Genomic DNA, 18,422 nt, shown 5'->3' with positions numbered 1-18,422 from the left:
AGCTTTTATGATAAGTGGTCTAAAATACTCCTTAACCTGAAAAAGGCAATAAAAGCTATGAGTTGTCTTTTCATTAAGCGTAAGGGGACTGTAATGTAGCAATATACGGGTAATAAAATGCACATTTGGGAGCTGATCATAAGTCCAATGGCAAAGAAAGTTTAAGATTGAAAAAGGACAAAGCTATATATATATAGTTCTCAATCACTATGAGCAAAACTACAATCAAAGAGTTGAGTATTGTCAGAAAGACGACAAAATCGGTTATTTATAACCATGAGGAAGTTAGAATCAGAAAAGCAAAGAGCTCAACAAAGAGCAGTTAGTCAAGATTAGATTACAGTCATTCGATCCCAAATAAGGACCTCAGTTACCAAGACTGAAACCAAGCAAGCCAAGTAATATTGACTCGAGATGATTAATAGGAATTCACTAAAAGAAGTTTATTCTAACCTTTGTAACTTGTAACTGTTCCTCAAGTTCTTTGCATGTAACCAAAGCTTCCTGGTGGTTTTGTTTTTCTTTTTGAAGTTCAACATCTAAAGTCACAACTTTTGCATGCAAAATGCTCACTTCAGCGCCCAACTCCTGTGCATGTGTTTCGAGTGTATTATAAGATTCTGCCATACATTTCAGCTATGTTTCCGCCATGCAGTTCGACTTATGAGAAGATACAGACTATCAAAACTTCCCAATTTTTTATAAAATGCCAAATACATTGCATCTGGTTGTTGAAAGAAAATCAATTAGCAAGAAATTATTAGTGCAAAAACCATAAATGCTTACCAAAAGTCCATAACGCATATGACCATTGCCATGATGTATGGATGCAACGCAACAGATGGGATTGAAGCCTATTTTAACATGAAAATAACATTAGAGAAACCATAACCCATAGCCAAACAGGGGGAAAAAATGAAACACAAAACACAAAAGTTTCAATAAGCATTGTAAGGAAGAAGCATACACATTCTAAAAAGTTAAATGGGCTGGATGCATACTTGACACAGCTTAATTTTATTTCTTTAAACATTACAAATAAGTAAAATAAATCAATCGATAAACTTTACAAAAATAATAGTTCAAAGAGAATGAAGAAACCCTGATTCAATTTTAAGCTACTACTTGTAAAAGATGTAGTATACCTTATATTAGTACTTAGGCTAGATGCATCAACAATCTAAGAGAATAAACTACATTCTGAAGTTATAGAACATACCGGAGGACTAATGGTGGGAAGTGTCCCTATAACTCGAGCAAACAGAACCGACATTTATCCAATAGCCTCAACAACCCCCAACAAAATATGAAACATACGATCTTTTCTTTAAGCTGTGATGAATATTTGGGGTTTGACGACAAGTTTTTTAGTTTTTAGGTTTTCACACTAGTTTGTTTTGACATTTTTGGGAAGAACCGATCATTCAAACCCCATTTTTTTTAGAACTGACAAAGGTTTTGTTTATCTCTGTTAAAAGGGTTTTGTGGGTTTGTTTGTTTTTTTTGGGTTATTCCTTGCCAAACAATTGAAAAGGGGGAAAAAGGCGTGGATTTAGTTTTTTTTTTGCCGAATGATTGTTTTTGGCCAAAAAAGCTGACGTGTCAAGATTTGAGAACAATCGGGGTCGTTTACCATAAATTAACCATAAAAAAAAGGTAATGATAGACCAAATGTGGTGCTCTCTCTATTCAACTTCTTCGAATGACTGTTTAATAGAGAATAGTCCTCTCACCTACTTAGAATTGCTCTAGTAATAAAATTCAAAAACTATGTCGGTCTCTTGGGATTGGGAGGCTAAAAAACATTTGGGTGTCCGTCACTCAAAAAGTGTCTGTCACACTTTCTTTTTTTCTCATTCATCTTCCTCTTCCTCCCCTCAAATTCAACCAAACAAATCCGAAATTCTTTTCCAAATATTGATTGTCACCCGTTGATGTCTCCAGTCTCTCTCCTCTCCTCTCCCTTCTTTTATTGAAAAAACTTTTGTACAAACATAAGCGAAAAAATTATTTGTCTGTCACAATAACCTCGGTCTTCTTCTCCAATCTCATTTTTCCGCCGCCCCAACCTAACGGTGGTTTGCACCACTTCGTGGTTTCTAGTAGAAAATGAGGACTAACAACGATGAAACAATGCTAAAAGCAATCATAGTAGACAAAGCATTGTCATTAGAATAATAGGTACGACAAAATAATAGGTACAAACACAAAAGAAGATATAAGTCATGATCTTTCATAGATTAAAGTAACGTTTACTTCACATGCTTCTCCTAATAATCATATTTCTTGAATCAGATAAAACCATACGTACAAAATCATACGTACAGGTTTTAGGCACTCATAAAAAAAAATCAAAATAAAATCAAAAAAAAAAAAATCAAAGGAAGATGGATACAATAGGTTTTAACGCACTCACACCAAAAATTCTAGCTCTGGCCCATAGATATCCATCAAGAAATATTGGAAACAAAGAATACAATGTCCAAGAAAGATGAAGATTGAATGCGTCTTATTCCCATGCTTCAAGTGTGAAATACTTTTTGTTCAATTAAGGGATAATGATGCTTGTAAAACATGATAGAAAAGAAAATTAGCAGACTTGTACTATAAATCTGTGCATCTCTTGATTGTGAAGACTGCAACAAAACTTAAATGAGAAAATACCTGCTAATTTTAAAGAACTTCATGGAGAAGGCATATAGAGGCTCAACAAAATTGATGTAAATTCTACGTGCATCTCATTATGATTGTGAAACAGTTTTTTCTAATAATTGCACTTCCATTTCACTCAAAGATATGTCACACAAACAAATAAAATAATAAGCATAATAAAAATCAAAACTTTTGTTTATTTCTTTGAGTTACAGAGATGAAAATTAATGGGTTTTGAAGAGTGAGAAAAAACTTGCCGACATTGAAACCATTTGAGAGAGTTACAATGAGAGATAAAGGTGGGAGAGGCTTTCTTTTTTTCTTCAATGATGGCGATGAGAGATGAGAGAGAGAGGTGTTTTTACCCAAGTCAAGTAAGCCACCCCGAAGATTATGGAATCAATAGTCTATGCAGGTAAACTGATTAAAGAAAGTTCAATAGAAAATAAATGTAAGGAAAAAAGAGGAATCAAAATGACTTGTACGTACTAACATGTTATTGGAAGTGCAGTCATGAATCAATAGCTCATAGTTCATACGTCAAACCAAACCAACTGCTTTACCTTCACTTTAAAACATGATGAAATTACCATACGGTATATTAAAATCTGATTTCAATAGAAATTATGAAGTGTTTAACAAAGCCCAATCTGGAGCATAAGTTTCTTCAACAACAACAATTTAGAGTATTAATATGATGTTCTTTATAATAAAAGGAGTGAACAACAATTTAGAGTGTTACTCACCTAAGTGCAACAGCCATGACGAAAGTTAAGGCTGTAACTGAGTTCTGTATGGTTGAAGCAAAAGTTGGTGAAGTGTTGTCCAATCCCAGCAAGTAGAATCCTTGATTTGCAGTTATTCTAGAATCAACCAACTCAATTCATTTAGTTAATATAACAAATCTTATTTTTTTGGGTAACATTTTGTTTTCATGAAAAATCGAGCTTACCCAATGAGAGCAAGGCAGAAGAACTGAATAAGAAAATAGACAGTCATTCCTTGGGGGGGACTCATTAGTATCAAAATGCATATCATTAGATTTAAAATCGTTGAAATCCAAAATGGGGTAAAGGTTCAATAAAAAAACCCATTCCAATAAATTAAGTGTAAAGAATTTGGAGAAATTGATTAAGAGTTTAAGACATACCTGGTTGCAAGTTCTTAATTTTGTTAGAGATACAGAGTGTCGGTAAGAGAAAATGCACACCTTGGAGAGGCGGACTCAATTCTTAATAGGGTGACTCAAAGAATTAAAAGGAGAAAGTTTTGAGGTTTTGGAACTTGGATTTGAGAGGAGGAGAAGATGTACCAGAAAATGAATTGAGAGGAAGAAGACCAAAACAGATTGATTAACTTTGAGACTGTTTGGGGTGCCGAACTTTTGTTAAATCTGATGTGTCCACAGAGTAAAAAGGGGGCTGACGTGTCCACATTAGAGAAAAAAAAAAAGGTTGTGACGTGGCTTCTTGGGAGCATTCAAAAAAAACTTATGTAGTAAAAGTTGTGTATGAAATTAATTCATAAATACACCAAGATAATAGTATAACAAATTAACAATAAAACTCGCAGAGCAATAATAATAATTAAAGCTAATTCATATGATTGTTGGTAATTTTCCTAGTTACGTTTCACTTAACTAAACTCGGTGAGCTATGAGCTTACAAAACTTAATAGATGTCAAATAAAGTACTCGCAGTCTCATATAGAGTCACTCATTAATAGGTACTTTTGTACAGGGGAAAAAAATAATAGATAGAGATCATGTTACATACCAAGAGTGAAGAGATGATCGATGAAAAACTCATTATATCCTATCATACTGAGTGCAACTTGATGCATTGTCTTCAAGTCATTCAAAAAGTTGTGGTAACATGTGATTTAAGCTAGAACCACCTAAGGTAACATGTGCCAAAACTTTTGCAAAAACAAGTTTAAATATGAATTAGTAAGTGAAGAGCATACATACATACTAATCACCCTAAAGAGTGTGGCAGAGATGACAAAAATATGAAGGAGTTAAAATGAATAAAAATAGAGAAGAAATAAAAGAACAAACCTTCAAAACCTAGGAAGTTCATAACTTAGTTCCTTCGTGATTGGAAAAGCCACATTAAAACGGTCAAACTACAAACCTCCCCTCATGTCTAAACATCTATACATTTTTTCAAAAATATAATGAACAAATTAAACAATGTCCGAATTTAGTCCTCTGAAGATTTAAAACTCCGTATCTAAAAGCTTTGAATAGCATGCATCAAAAGATAAGTCAAATTCTGTAGAAAGTACCTAATGGCTTGAATCTACTAAAAATTTACATAAAATTTGTTTGATTGCTTATACATGCGATATGAACATATTGTTATATACATTAGAAATATCAGACAAATCATTCAATCTTAACAACCCAACCAATTTAACAATAGTGGTTAGTCTTTAGTGCGTGCATATTCCTTTAACTTTCTAATACATACACCTTTGGATGTAGATACCAACACTTACGAAAATTCCAGACTTGGGTACAAACATTAGTAGTTCATCATAACTTAAACATAGCTGACTGCACAATAATTAATTGTCATGTAAACAACAACTCATATTAAAATTTATTTGGAGTATATGCAGTCATCTTTCCGAGCTCTAAACGACAACAAAAATATTTATACTAACTACAACAGACTGAGCCACTTGCTTATTACACACTATATTTTAATGACAGTAAAACTCTATTCACATGGTGGCAAAGCATCAATTCAAAGACCAAGCTTGATGCTTAACACCATCAACACATGATTAATTTCTGTGTGAGTCATGCTTCTCACGACAATTTAAGTTTAAACTTTTGCAAGGTTCAGTGCAGACATGAAACAATTTTCTTTCTTGCTCAATAAAAAAAGCAATGCACATGGAACAAAAAATGATAGGTTGGTAATCGAAAGCAATGTAATAAGAAAGTGTAACTCTAGCAAGTCGTATCTAAAAATGTAACATTAAGTTGTACTATCAAAAAACTAAAAAAGCATAATTTAAGGACTGCACCCAACTAACACCAAAAGGTCAAATAATAATAAAGAATAGAATTCCTTACTCGCTACATATGGAGCCGTGGACTCACCCCTTGCACTTTGAGCATATGGCATTTCGTGAGAGTCATAGCTTCTTGGATGTTCCATTGTAAAGCTCCTCCAAGCTAAGCTTCAGTGGATGCATCACATCCTTGCCCCTTCTATGCCTTCGTCCTTTGTTGCTACCAACACCACCTAGTAACAAATTTCTTGTTAGACTTGCATTCCCATAAACAAAATCTTTGTTTAAATCTGTAACTAAAGCTATAATTTAATAATCAAGCTCAAATCAGTATGTTTCATTAATTTATGCAGCAATTATTAATCCCAACTTAGATCAGTAGTAACAACAAAATACAATTATCTACCAACTTCATAAAGAAGAAGAAGAATAAGAAGAGAAAAAAAAAATCTTATGCTTTACATTCCTAAAATCAAACAATACCCAAATCAATAAAACATCACTACTATCAAATAAATCATACATAAGCTACAAAGCCAAAAACCAAAACTCTCTAGGAAAAAAAAACAAAAAAACCCCAAGAAGTTGCACTGTTCCTTGCACGGATGAAAAGGAGAACAAATGGATACACCCTCACATGGAATCACCTACTCAAATATATACATGGTAGGGCACTGTTAGTACATTGCAAACACATGTTTTAGCTGTTAAGAAACAAATATAGAACTATAACATTTTATTGGGAACATTTGATCCATATACCTTCTCAGAAAAACTTCAATATAAAAGGAAATAAAAGATGATAAAGGTAATTTACTACTAAGAAGCTTGGCCGCAACATAGAATCTAGGTGAGTAGCCAAGTCCAACCCATATTTAAATGAGAATTACACCCAATAATCAAATCAACCAGTTACAAAACTATGTAACTCAATCAGCGAGCAACCTAAGCACAATAAATTTTCCACATACAGCAGGTCCAATTTGAAGCTGCCCATTCATTGATGTCTCCAAGAGGTTCTCCCGATTCACTATCCAATCTTGGAGTCTTTTTCCTCTCATCACCGTTCAACTACTCCAATACCAAGCCAATTTTCAAATACAAAGATGTTCTTAATCAGTACCAAAAGCAATATATAGCATAATTTGTTTTTAGACCAACTAAGTAATGTGCAAAATAATTCCCCAAGAATCAGGGTTCTCATTCATACTAATATAAATAAAAATTGTAAGGTAATTTTTTACTAAGAATCTCGGCAATTAATAATCTGAACAGTCTCACTTACATTCACATTGACAGTCCTAAATTATACTCTATGTGATGTATAAGCTTGCAGCCAATTTAGCCTTATTCAATCCTTTATTAAACAAACTTCCTGTCCTTTTTTGCCTGACTCGTCAACTTTTTAAACAAACTCATCCAAATCGATCACTCACTCCATGCCAGGTATACTTTATGTATCGTTTAAAGAAAGTATTTATCTATTAGACGAGTGAATCCTCATCCTCATTGTAATTCAGTTCGAGTAATTAAGATACCACAAAAAAGCTCTCACGTTCACTTTGAAAATGTGATCATCAAAAAGGAAATATCTTGCTTTAGCAAAGTATAAACATCTAAGTTCACAGTCTCCAAAAAAAAGAGCTCCAAAGTTTGAACGGTTGGCATTGACACAACAATACTTGAAGCACACACATTGTCACATAGAGGACCCCGAAGGGAGAACAGTACATTGGATTCGTCATGCTCAATAAAAAATTTATCCTAATAGGAAAAAGAAATCAATGTAGATATGAAGGAATAATAGAAAGTCATTGCCTTGGAATGCGAGAGCAAGAGCATGTCTAAACAAAATGTCTAGTGATAATCACATGTTCAGTTGATCTGCCTTTAACTATATGTACTGCTAATATTAAGTCAACTAACCTCCACGTTAGTGCATCTCAACTTCAAGGAACCTCCAAGGTTTGCTTTGCTTGCTCTTAGTTCTTTGAGTGAAAGCAAGAAGCACTTGTCCTCCACAATCCCTCATAGTTCCCCAAAAACCATCACTACTACATGTTATTAAACCACCTGAATTTAGCTTTTGTCCCTTCTACTAATCACTTTTCTAGCTTGTTCCACTCTAGTTGTTCCTTCAAATCCTAATAAAAGTAAATCAAGTGATTAAACGACTAACAAAAATAAGTTTCATAAAGGAGGTTTGGAGCACTACAGAAAGCACTAATGTGCTAATGAACTTGCATCTGGATACCTGCATAGATATGTCATAGATGATGCATCTAAGATGATCTGTTTACTTTAGTAATACATTATGCGATTGTACGTATATACAAATATACAATGAGAATATCCAACTTCATTACACTTTTTTAATGCAATACTGCAATAGAATATTTTGATGGTCATAACTTCTTTGATCAAATAGTTTTTGGTTCACACTAAAAAAATCATACATTCCACCGACCTTTAGTGGAGTCTGAATTCCATCGTCTTAATTGTGACATGTACCCGAGCCCATATATAACTCGTACTAAGCAATAAAACATGATAGGACCTACCTCACTGAAGAATTGATACTTGAACAGAAATGCAAACAAAAGTTGACAAGTCTCTTCCAACCCCTCAATTTCACTTAATAAGTAAAGATCATCAGTTTTTGTCCATTATGTTTCCTTATCCCACCCTTGTTGACATAGTAGACTCAAAATATTAACATGAGAAACATAAATTAAATCCTGAATAGGGATAATTAACATTTACTTAATAAGGTAGTGGCATAGGGAAATATAATTCACCAATGCAATATTTTCTATGGCCGCCTTTTAGCATTAGTCACTAACTTTAGCATTAGTGGAGCGACTGATGAATTAAGAAAATGTGTATGGAGAGGACTTGAGATTCCATAAATTCTATAATGAAAATTAAGAGGTTAAAAATCAACTTACTTGCATATAACAAAGATAAGGGCAATAAAGACTACATAGCGTTCTACTTCAATGAAAGACTCTTTTACTAATGGATGAGAGCAAGTCTTGGGAATCAAAATCTTGTGATTATTTGTTTCAAAGGAATTTACTATTTATTTGGTAAAAGTACTTGAAGGCAATAAATTACCATGGAGATATACATTGCTAAGGCAATATCTGGGAGCTATTTAATTTTCTGGTCTTATATGTCAAAAATCTTAATTACGTGTGTTGACATCACGTTAGGAAACAAAGGAGTGCATTGGAGGAAAGCTTGGATAGATGGGTTCCATGTTAAGTCATAGAAAAGCACACCTTTAACATGTAATTAACCTTTAATTTGATCTTGAACATCTCATGTTGACATAAAGCTCCTAATTGCTCTTTCATGGTGTTCAAGTACTACTCAGTGGAATAAGACTTCTTCGTAAGTAGAGTAGCATCAAAATACATCGTAAATTATAAATATAAACCTTATATTTACATAAACATTAGAAGAAGACACATGTAAGATTTATATTTACATAAACCTTATATTATAAATAAATTTCGGGTTATTTAGCTTTTGGGCCCAATTATAATTGGATAATTTGCGTTTGGTCACCAATTGATCGTTTATTAGACATTGGGCCAAAATTGATGGTTGACTTTGTGTTTTCTGTGACTCCACCGTTGGGCCCAAAAATAGCTTTTGTGTAATGCCTAAAACACCCTTGCACGTGTTTATCTCGAGACTTTTCAAATATCATCAAAATAACAGTCAGATCTGAGATTTAATCCAACAGTCCCAATTAAATAGCCGTTAGAAGTCTTTTTTCAATTAAATATCTGAAGTTTTTTTCAATCGATGGTGGATGCAAAAAAAATTTGAACTTATTCTTATTCTTTCACTAAAACCCATTAGCTAGGTCATTACTGCTAGTCTGCTAGTCTATTATTTGACTCTTCACTACTCAAACTGATGTTGGGGCTGCCTGCTTCTGCGCAAATGCCACACCCTTCTCAATGCTTGACTTAAGCTCTGGCTTGAGAGCTTCCAGAGCATTTGCCTCATATTCAGTCAACCCTTGGACATCCGAAGATATCACGGCTTCCACCCTATTTTTACCGAGCTTAATCCTAGATGCAAAGAATGGTAGCTCAATAAGCTCTGACTGGACGAATGAGCACTCATAGACTTGTAAAGTTTTGGATCCTCACTGTTAGCTCTTCAATTTCTTGACTTGTAAAGTTTGCACCCGGTCTTGTCTTCGACAACAAAGGTAGAATAGTAATTCCAGCATGTCCTCCCACAACTGGGACATCTACATCAATGAGCCTCAGGTTCTTTTTGTGTGCAACAAAAGTGTGTGCCCTAACAACATCTAGAGTTGTAACACCAAATAGCTTCTTTGGATTGTACACACCCTTTTACTTGAGTATTTCCACAGCAATTGGTACTGTGAAGTTGATTGGGTTGTTGATGATGTGGATAAAAGCATCTGGACAGTTGTCTGCAATAGTCTCAACCAGGGCCTTCACAATGTTGGCAAGAGGTTGTCCAATCCCACCAGCAGCTTCGAGAATAACAACTTTGAAAGTTGAAGCCTGAGGTTGGAGACGGTTCTCAAATTTCTGGGCTTGCTTTTTAGCACTTGGGGCGAATGAGGCTCAAAGTGCAGCGCTACTTTCCTTGCCAAAGAAAGAAGTTTCAGATTTGCATCTTACCGATGATTCTGCCTTTAGACCACTGAAACTCTTAAGAGAGTTTCCTGAGTTGAATCTCACACCAAAGGACTACTTTGCTTTTGATCCTTGAGTACCATTATAACCAACAGAAGCAATTGAAAAAGTAGCTGCTACTGTTGCTACCATCTTGCTATCTGATCATTTGAATGTAAAAGACTGTAGGAAACAACTTTATTAATTGGTGAGAGAGCGGTTAACTGAGTGTTTTTCAGCTAATAGGATAGGTAGTGAGAGATTACGCCATGTGTTACAAGTAAACGGTCAGGATATAAAGTCGTGCTGGCCGTTGATCTCAAAATAACATTGATCTCTGCCCCTTCATTTGAATCACGTGTAGTACACGTGTAAGGGTAAATTAGCCATTTTAGAAAGTATGGACGGATCACCGTCAATTTTGGCCCAATGTCTAATAAACGATCAATTGGTGACCAAACGCAAATTATCCAATTATAATTGGGCCCAAAAATTAAATAACCTATATATTTACATAGCATCTTATACATCGTAAGATTTAAAAGAAAAAGAGACATGTTAGAGGCAGAAAACACATTAACATAAACCTTATAAGCACCAAAATGTTATGCTTAAGTTATAAATATTCAAAGCGCATACCACAATTACATCTACAGAGCTAGATAGCCAATCTAGGCTTTGGCATAACAATTTAGAAAGTATGTACAAATGCAAAGCAAATGTAGGCTTCAGTCTGAATGTTTAAAAGATTAATTGGCTCAAGTCCCCAGTAAATGAGCCATCCTAAAATTTGAACCTAAAAATTAAACGTGACTTATCAAAATTGAATATCCCCTAATCAATATCTATTCTAACAAAGCCACAGAAACCTACTATAGAAACCTATTTCAACACCAAGACATAGATTTAGAACTCAGAATCATAAACTACTATTACCTCCCAATAGTTAGTACACAACTTGAATTTTTAACTTACTCAAACTATCTAATCATTGTCACTATTTTCGACTAAATCAGGACAACCCAAATTAGTACAAAGACTTAAAATTTGATATTGGTTCCACCCATCCTCACATTAAATTTTATTTTACTACTAATACAAAACTCTGACATTTAGAAGTCAATCGGCCTGGGAAAATAAAATTAGAGAGATTACCATAACGTAATTTGAAAGAAGTTATTTTGAAGAAGCAGATTCCAATGTATGTCCCGCTTCCTTCCTTGTCAAATGAAAGAAGATATTCAGAGGAATCCCAAAATGAAGAAAGATAAAGACATGAAAAGAGAACATAAAGAAAAGTTCTTACCAATCAAGTAATTTTCATCCCATTGTCTGTTGCAAGTTTACGCTCATTCTTCACCATTCAACCAAACTCCTTTTGAAATTTTCTTTAAAGCATATCATTTGGCCCCCACCAAGTAGTGAAAAACAAAAGCATTCATAAGCAAGACAACTCAAATTGAGATCTAACAATTGAAAAATATAATGACACTTATTCATTTGTTATGGAATATATATTAGGAAACTAAATGGGTTAATACATATATGGTGTCAATAGTTAACTACCATGACATTTCCATAGCATAAATGATGGAAACATATATGAAGTAGCACTACTTAATTCATGCTGAAAAATGTAGCCAACATGTTGATCTTATTGTAGGTTAGCTAAAAGCTAAAGAACAAAAATGAATTATAATCTTGAAAAAGAAAACTTCATTGCTGCATTAACGGAAGCACTAAAATTAGAAAATAAGGATGATAACTTAAGCATTTTAACACATTCTCTTATTATATTACTTGGGAAGAATAGGTAAAGATATAGTAATCAATGATATGCTTAACTTAAAAACTTAATCTACTCTATTTTTACTGCATAGAACGAAGTAGCCTAAGCAAATACACATCACATGAATATATGAATTGAAGGGGAATAAAAGGAAATGTACCTGGCTAGGGTTTGGTCCTCGTGATTTGATCTTTTACCTAGTCGTCATCAAGTCTTGTGTACAAACATTAAGTTCCCCAGGTCCTTCTTAAGATCATTGTTGCACGTGCACTATGCCTCAGATCCTTCTAACTGCTTTCAAGCTCGTGCTTCCATATGACTTCTCCAACTCATTCTATTTTAGTTATTCCTTCAAAACCCAAATAACTTCATTTCTCATAACACTTTCATACATTAGCTAAAATAGTAAGCATATAAACTAATAATACATGAATTTGGTTATATTCATTTGTAGTTGTAATAAACTAATAGTCATAACTTGTTAACTTAAGATATTGGTTTGAAACAGCATAAACATGCTGAAATAATAGGTCCACTTACTGACTTATAGTGTCATCTCAATGACGAATAACTCGAAGATCGTGACACGTTACTAATCTCATTTCCAAACATAACCACAATATTAAAACTACTCAAGAAACACGTAACCATTCTGCCCATATCTAAACTCCTCACTGGTGGACAATTATACAGTCCTACCAATACAAATACTAACATTCTCATTATAAAAAAAAAAATAATAATAATAATAATAATAATAATAATAAGAACAACAACAACAACAAATCAAAATCTCACCAAAAATTCCAGCAACTTCCTCTATGAAATCACTCAGAACATAATCGTAATATACCCTAAAAGATCATTTTAAAATGTTAAAATTAAATCCCCAATACATGGATTAAATGATACAACTGAAATTGATTCAAGAAAATTGAAAATTAATGATTTAGGTTTGGGATAAGATATGGGGTTAGAATTAAAATTATTTAGTGATGATCTGATCATGTAATTAGTGATAATGAGGATGGTGATGACGGATAGTGTGTGCAAATCCATGTAAAGTGGAGGAACCTTTCAGTTTATTCCATTTTAATATACCTTTTGCTTGACAAAGCCATCTGTATAGGAAGTTCTTCACTATCATCAGTTGATCTAAGATGAGTTCGAGCTCGATTTCGAAGCAAAAGCTCGAGACATTGTTTCCAATGCATTTCAGCAACACAGTGTATAGTAAAGAGAGTTTTCCAAACTTGATCTTCAAACTCATTCACTGGACGACCCGGTCGATATTCAAGTATGAAAGCATGGATTTTTTTTTCAAAAAATCCAAAAAATTGATATGATTTTAGAGAGAATCAATGAGAAGACACGTACATAATATCAAAGGTCAAAGAAATCAAATACAAAAAAATAGGGAATGGATATTCGAAAAAGTAAGATTTCAATTGAGAAACATAAATTATGAATCAAATAAGAACCCTCGTTAGATCAAATGGCGCAGAATGAATCGAAAATCAAAAAGAAAATAATGGGTATTGAAAGAAACAGTGTATTATCTCTTGTTGTGGAATAATGGGTCTTGAAGCAGCATTTTCTTTTTTGGGTAATTAGATGATTTTGTGATTAAGAGAGAAGATAGTTGCTACTAAAGAGAAATTGTTATGACCTTGAAAAGACTTGGATTTTGGCGTGATATTGTAATTAGATGATTTTTTTTCTTTTAGAGAATCCAAATAGAAATTAGAGCGATGAGCTGGATAATCCCTTTGTTGAACTTCATTTAGAAATGTTGTGCGACTCCCCAAAGGTTAGCTTGGGGATCCTTTTAAGAGGAACTTTAGTTGGGCCTTTAATTTATTCACCACGGTATATCTAGAAAGGGTCATTAATAGAACTAAAAGTCTTAACGCTGCAACTTTGTTTAGTTCCATGTAGAACAATATTAGCATGTGGGTCTTGCACTCTAGATATGAGACTCAATGTGTTAACCCAATCAGGCGCTTGTGTGTTTCAATTTTCAGACTCGGGTCTTGATTTATCTCAAACCCCAATTTCTTATGCCTTGCCCAATTAGATAGCATAAAGCAAGAGTACTCCGGGCATAATAATTTGTGAACAACTAAAAGAACCTTGGGATTAAGAGTTCTGTAAACCTCAAAAGCGTATTCCAAGTCCATAGCTTCGTTAATATTGATCAATTCTTCTAACTTAGTGACTTATCAAACCGAAAGGAAAAAAACAATGAAAATAAAAAAGAAGCAGAAAAAGAAGTAATACAACACCTATAGAGAAGATAAAACTACAGCATTCATTACCATGAGATATCAAGAGAGACATAAAACTACAACATAAAATTGATAATTAAAACAAAAAATATGATAGATTAGAAGGAAAACCAAAATTTTATTTAATGAGATACCTGAAAATTGAAGATATCAATGGATGTTTGCTTCAAAAGCCTCTGTTGGTCGTCCTCTGCTTCAACTTTTCTCAACCATTTTGGCACCCGTTCATTATTCATACCAGGTAGAATTGGCACTTGCGGATGTCACTCCCATTGGCGCTAATGTAATCATTGAATGCCCTGTAGTGCAAGCTGCATGCATCATATCCACATTCTTAACTACTCAATGTAACAGATTCTAGCAACAAAAGAGAACAGCAGTAAATGCTCCAAAATATTAAAAAAAAAAAAAAAAAACTGATAAGTATAGGGTAATGTCAACACAGTTATGATAAATCAATAGTTTGTATAGTCACGTTGATGCATTAGAGAATCCCAGTAAACTTTGAAAAATAAAAATTGGGGAAAAAATATTAAATGTAGACTTTAATCACAAATGAAAACTAAAGTAGATATAACATCCCCTCACACAAATGAACAGACACAAAAAGAGAATAAAGAAGAAATATTACTAAACATAAGGCATGAGTTCCAAAAGTACATCAACACAATTTCTATGACATAAATGCATTGTAGGACGTGAACACTTCAGAGGCTTAATTTTAGAATGCAATACCATCACATGGCATCATATCCATTACTTATAGGAGAGTATTACATCACTAAATTTAAAATATATGTACGTAGATTATTAGTTTAGGGTTCGTAGTACGCAAAGAAAATCTAGGGTCCAGTCTTTATTGCTTGCTACAAATTAGAGGATCAACATGTGATAGAGAATATAACTTCCAAAATGCTACAATAAAAAATCATATAAGAACTTAAAAAACACTCCCGCATGTAGTCGCTTAGCTTCTGGGTACCTTTTACTGTTAATGAGAAGCTCCTCCTGTTTCTTTTTCAATGTAGACTCCCTCTAGCAGTGAAGTTGTGACAGATAATAACATAATATAATAACTAATCAAAGTGCCAAAAACCAATAAATTATTGATTATTTGAGTCATATTTTTAGTAGATTCATTGTGAAAAACTAATAAATGACTGATCAAGATAGATTCTCTAGAGCAAAATTTCATACAATTATTTTCACCTAGCTTTAATTTTTTTTTTTTTTTTTTTTTTTTTACTTAATCCACACAATTAAATGAATAGATGAATCAAATTGTAGAATCATACCATGGTTCGAATCTGTTTGCGCTCTTCTTCACTGAGGATGAATTACAGTTTCAAATGCAAGTGCCCACCTCCTTTGAAGGGAAATGAGTGTTACCATGTAAGAGAGAATGTGGGCTGCCACTGATGAGATAATCCCTATACCTGGTTGTCGTGCTGATAAGCACCCAAAACTGTAATACTAAACCCCGAGAGACATAACATTTTGGTTAATTCTATGTTTAATAATCATGAAATAAATATATTTTCGTACTTTTGCAGGTTTTGGCAGTTAACGTGAATATGATGATAAAACATGCATCAAAGTATGGGAATACTGGCATACTTGAACTCTTCCCACTCAGCCCTAATGAAGCCCAACAAAACCTGACTAGAGCCAAAGATTCCAAAGGGACAAAACCAGTGCAGAACGGGGTAAAGAAGTAGCAAACTTTCGAAGCTCACATCTTTTAAACCTGGACGCTGATTTCGGCAAGTGAACTGCCAGAGCAACCAGGGCGATGAGCTCTACGCAAAGATAGAAAGTTGTAAAAATGCCAAAATCCGAACCACCATTGGACACAGCACGTGGACCCACTCTGCGGGCCTACAAAAAATGACGAGTCAGCATAGACAGGTGGCAAGTGATGGTCACTTATGTGTGACACCTTGCACATAAGAAAAGACAAAACAAATCAATGCATGAATTAATTTGTAAAAAGGAAAACAACAAAACCATAAAAAAGTTTGGATTGTTATGGGACAAAAGGACAAAACCTATAAAACAAGGTTTGGATGTTTTGGGGAGAGATGAAATAAATTAGGGGGATTTACGGAGACCAGGAGGGGTATATATATATATGAGAGGGAGACCTTAGACTAGAGTTTGGAGCTTTACATTTTCCTGCTTTCATTTTCTTTACGTACTTTTGAATTCTCCTTCCAGTAGCTTCTCATTCTAGCATCAAGTACTGTAAGTCTTTATCTTAATAAAATTCATTTCTTTTCTAGTTACATTCATGTTCTTTATTTACTTGTTTAGTGTATACAATAAGATCAATTACTCATCCAATGACTATGAGCTAAAATCCTCCCAAGGGGAGGGTTAATGATGCTCATGTGAGGATCAAGATTGACACTTTAATGTTCCAGAATCACTACTTAGGAATTAGGTGTAGATTATGCATCCGGTCCCAAAATGATTGAGACTAGCCAAGTTTGGAGTACTGACACTCCAGAACAGTCTCGCGCGAGACTTGGTTTACACTAAGTCCAGTCTCGTGCGAGACTCTATGGTGTCTGTTAGCACTCTGGTTTGTCCAGCTGATGTGTAATCAAGCTAGGAGCTGAAATGATATTCTAGAGATGGAATATTAGTTCAACTCCTTATGCTAGTGTGATGATCTCAGATATGAGTGCATTTCACTAGGGATCGATACTCGACGCCGTTTCGGGTTTGTCTATGAACTCGAGATGGATTAGAGTTGTAGTGATATGGTTCTTTAAATTTGGAAACTTATTTTGCATGAGTATAGTTAATCCTTTGCCTGTATTTTTATCTCTGTTTATTTTATGTAGAACCCAATCGTTATTATTTTACGTTACTTGCATTACTGTTAATTTATCTAAACTTGATAAATAACCTAAAATCCTACTCACTAAAAGTTGTAAATCCAGTTGTGAACTTTGCCTAGCCCTAAGGTATGAATGATCCCTTACTCGACCTATCCTACCAACCCACGTGAGTACGGTAACTTGACTAAACGGACGTTTACGGACTTTGGACTTTGGACTTTGGACTGCGGACTACGGACTTCGGACTTCGGACTTAAAAGAATCAAACCTGAAATTACCATTTATCACGTGCCTAGGAACAATTTCATATCATTTGGAGACTAATTTACCAACTGTTTCTTCCAACATGTTTTTAGTAGTCACAACAATTTCCTTAAAAATTTCAGGGCAATAATTGGTTAAGAAAGTCCGACATTAGTTAGACTAATGGTAAACTAAAATTGGTTAAGAAAGTCCGACATTTGTTGGACTAATGGTAAACTGAACCAACATTCCTTCTTACAGATGAAAGTTTAGAGGGTAGGCCCTGCTGACTCCACTCGCAATCTACCATTCTTTTATCCTTTGAATAACTGAAAATTGTTTAACCCACTCTATAATTCAAAGACACACACTCATTAATTGAACATGGAAAAAATAAAATGTTTGACAAAACCTAACACATACGCATTCATAATGTTGTCCATACCTATAAGCTGACCTTAGAGTAGATGTATGTCTATTGGTTTTAACGTGTCTCCCGTTGCTTTACCAATGGCAACCAACTGCTGTTATCTACTCAATAGAAAATGGAAATAAGTTTTTTTTTTCGGGTAAAGATCGGGGTGGGGTTTTGAGTTTTGACGAAAGGTTTTTTTATCTTTTTTCTTTTATTTCAGATTGTTACGCGAACAGTTCCCAAAACTAGGCATGAGTTTGTTTGTTTTTTCTGCCGAATCATTGTAAAAACTAAGGTGTCCACCTCAGAGAAAAAAGGGGGTTTACGTGTTTCACTAGGAGCATTTTCGACTGTTCAGTATTAATGGTCTTTGACTAGGGGGTGCCAAGGTGCCATTAGCTATGTTCACTGCCAACATAGAGTTGTCGATTGGTCTTTTGCTGCACCGTACGTGATCAAAATCAAATATAAACCAAAATAGCCCATTGGGGG

General features: G+C 34.2%; 1 pseudogene; it reads right to left on the bottom strand.

Moving 5' to 3' along the window:
* Nucleotides 1–9,601: 9,601 nt before the first annotated feature.
* On the bottom strand, nt 9,602–10,502 carry LOC147476286 (malate dehydrogenase, chloroplastic pseudogene; annotated as a pseudogene).
* Nucleotides 10,503–18,422: the final 7,920 nt, after the last annotated feature.

Source organism: Coptis chinensis, chromosome 9 (assembly GCF_015680905.1).
Source record: "Coptis chinensis isolate HL-2020 chromosome 9, ASM1568090v1, whole genome shotgun sequence".
NCBI lineage: Eukaryota > Viridiplantae > Streptophyta > Magnoliopsida > Ranunculales > Ranunculaceae > Coptis > Coptis chinensis.
Note: the sequence above shows the minus strand (reverse complement) of the source record. Positions and strands in the feature narration are given on the sequence as shown.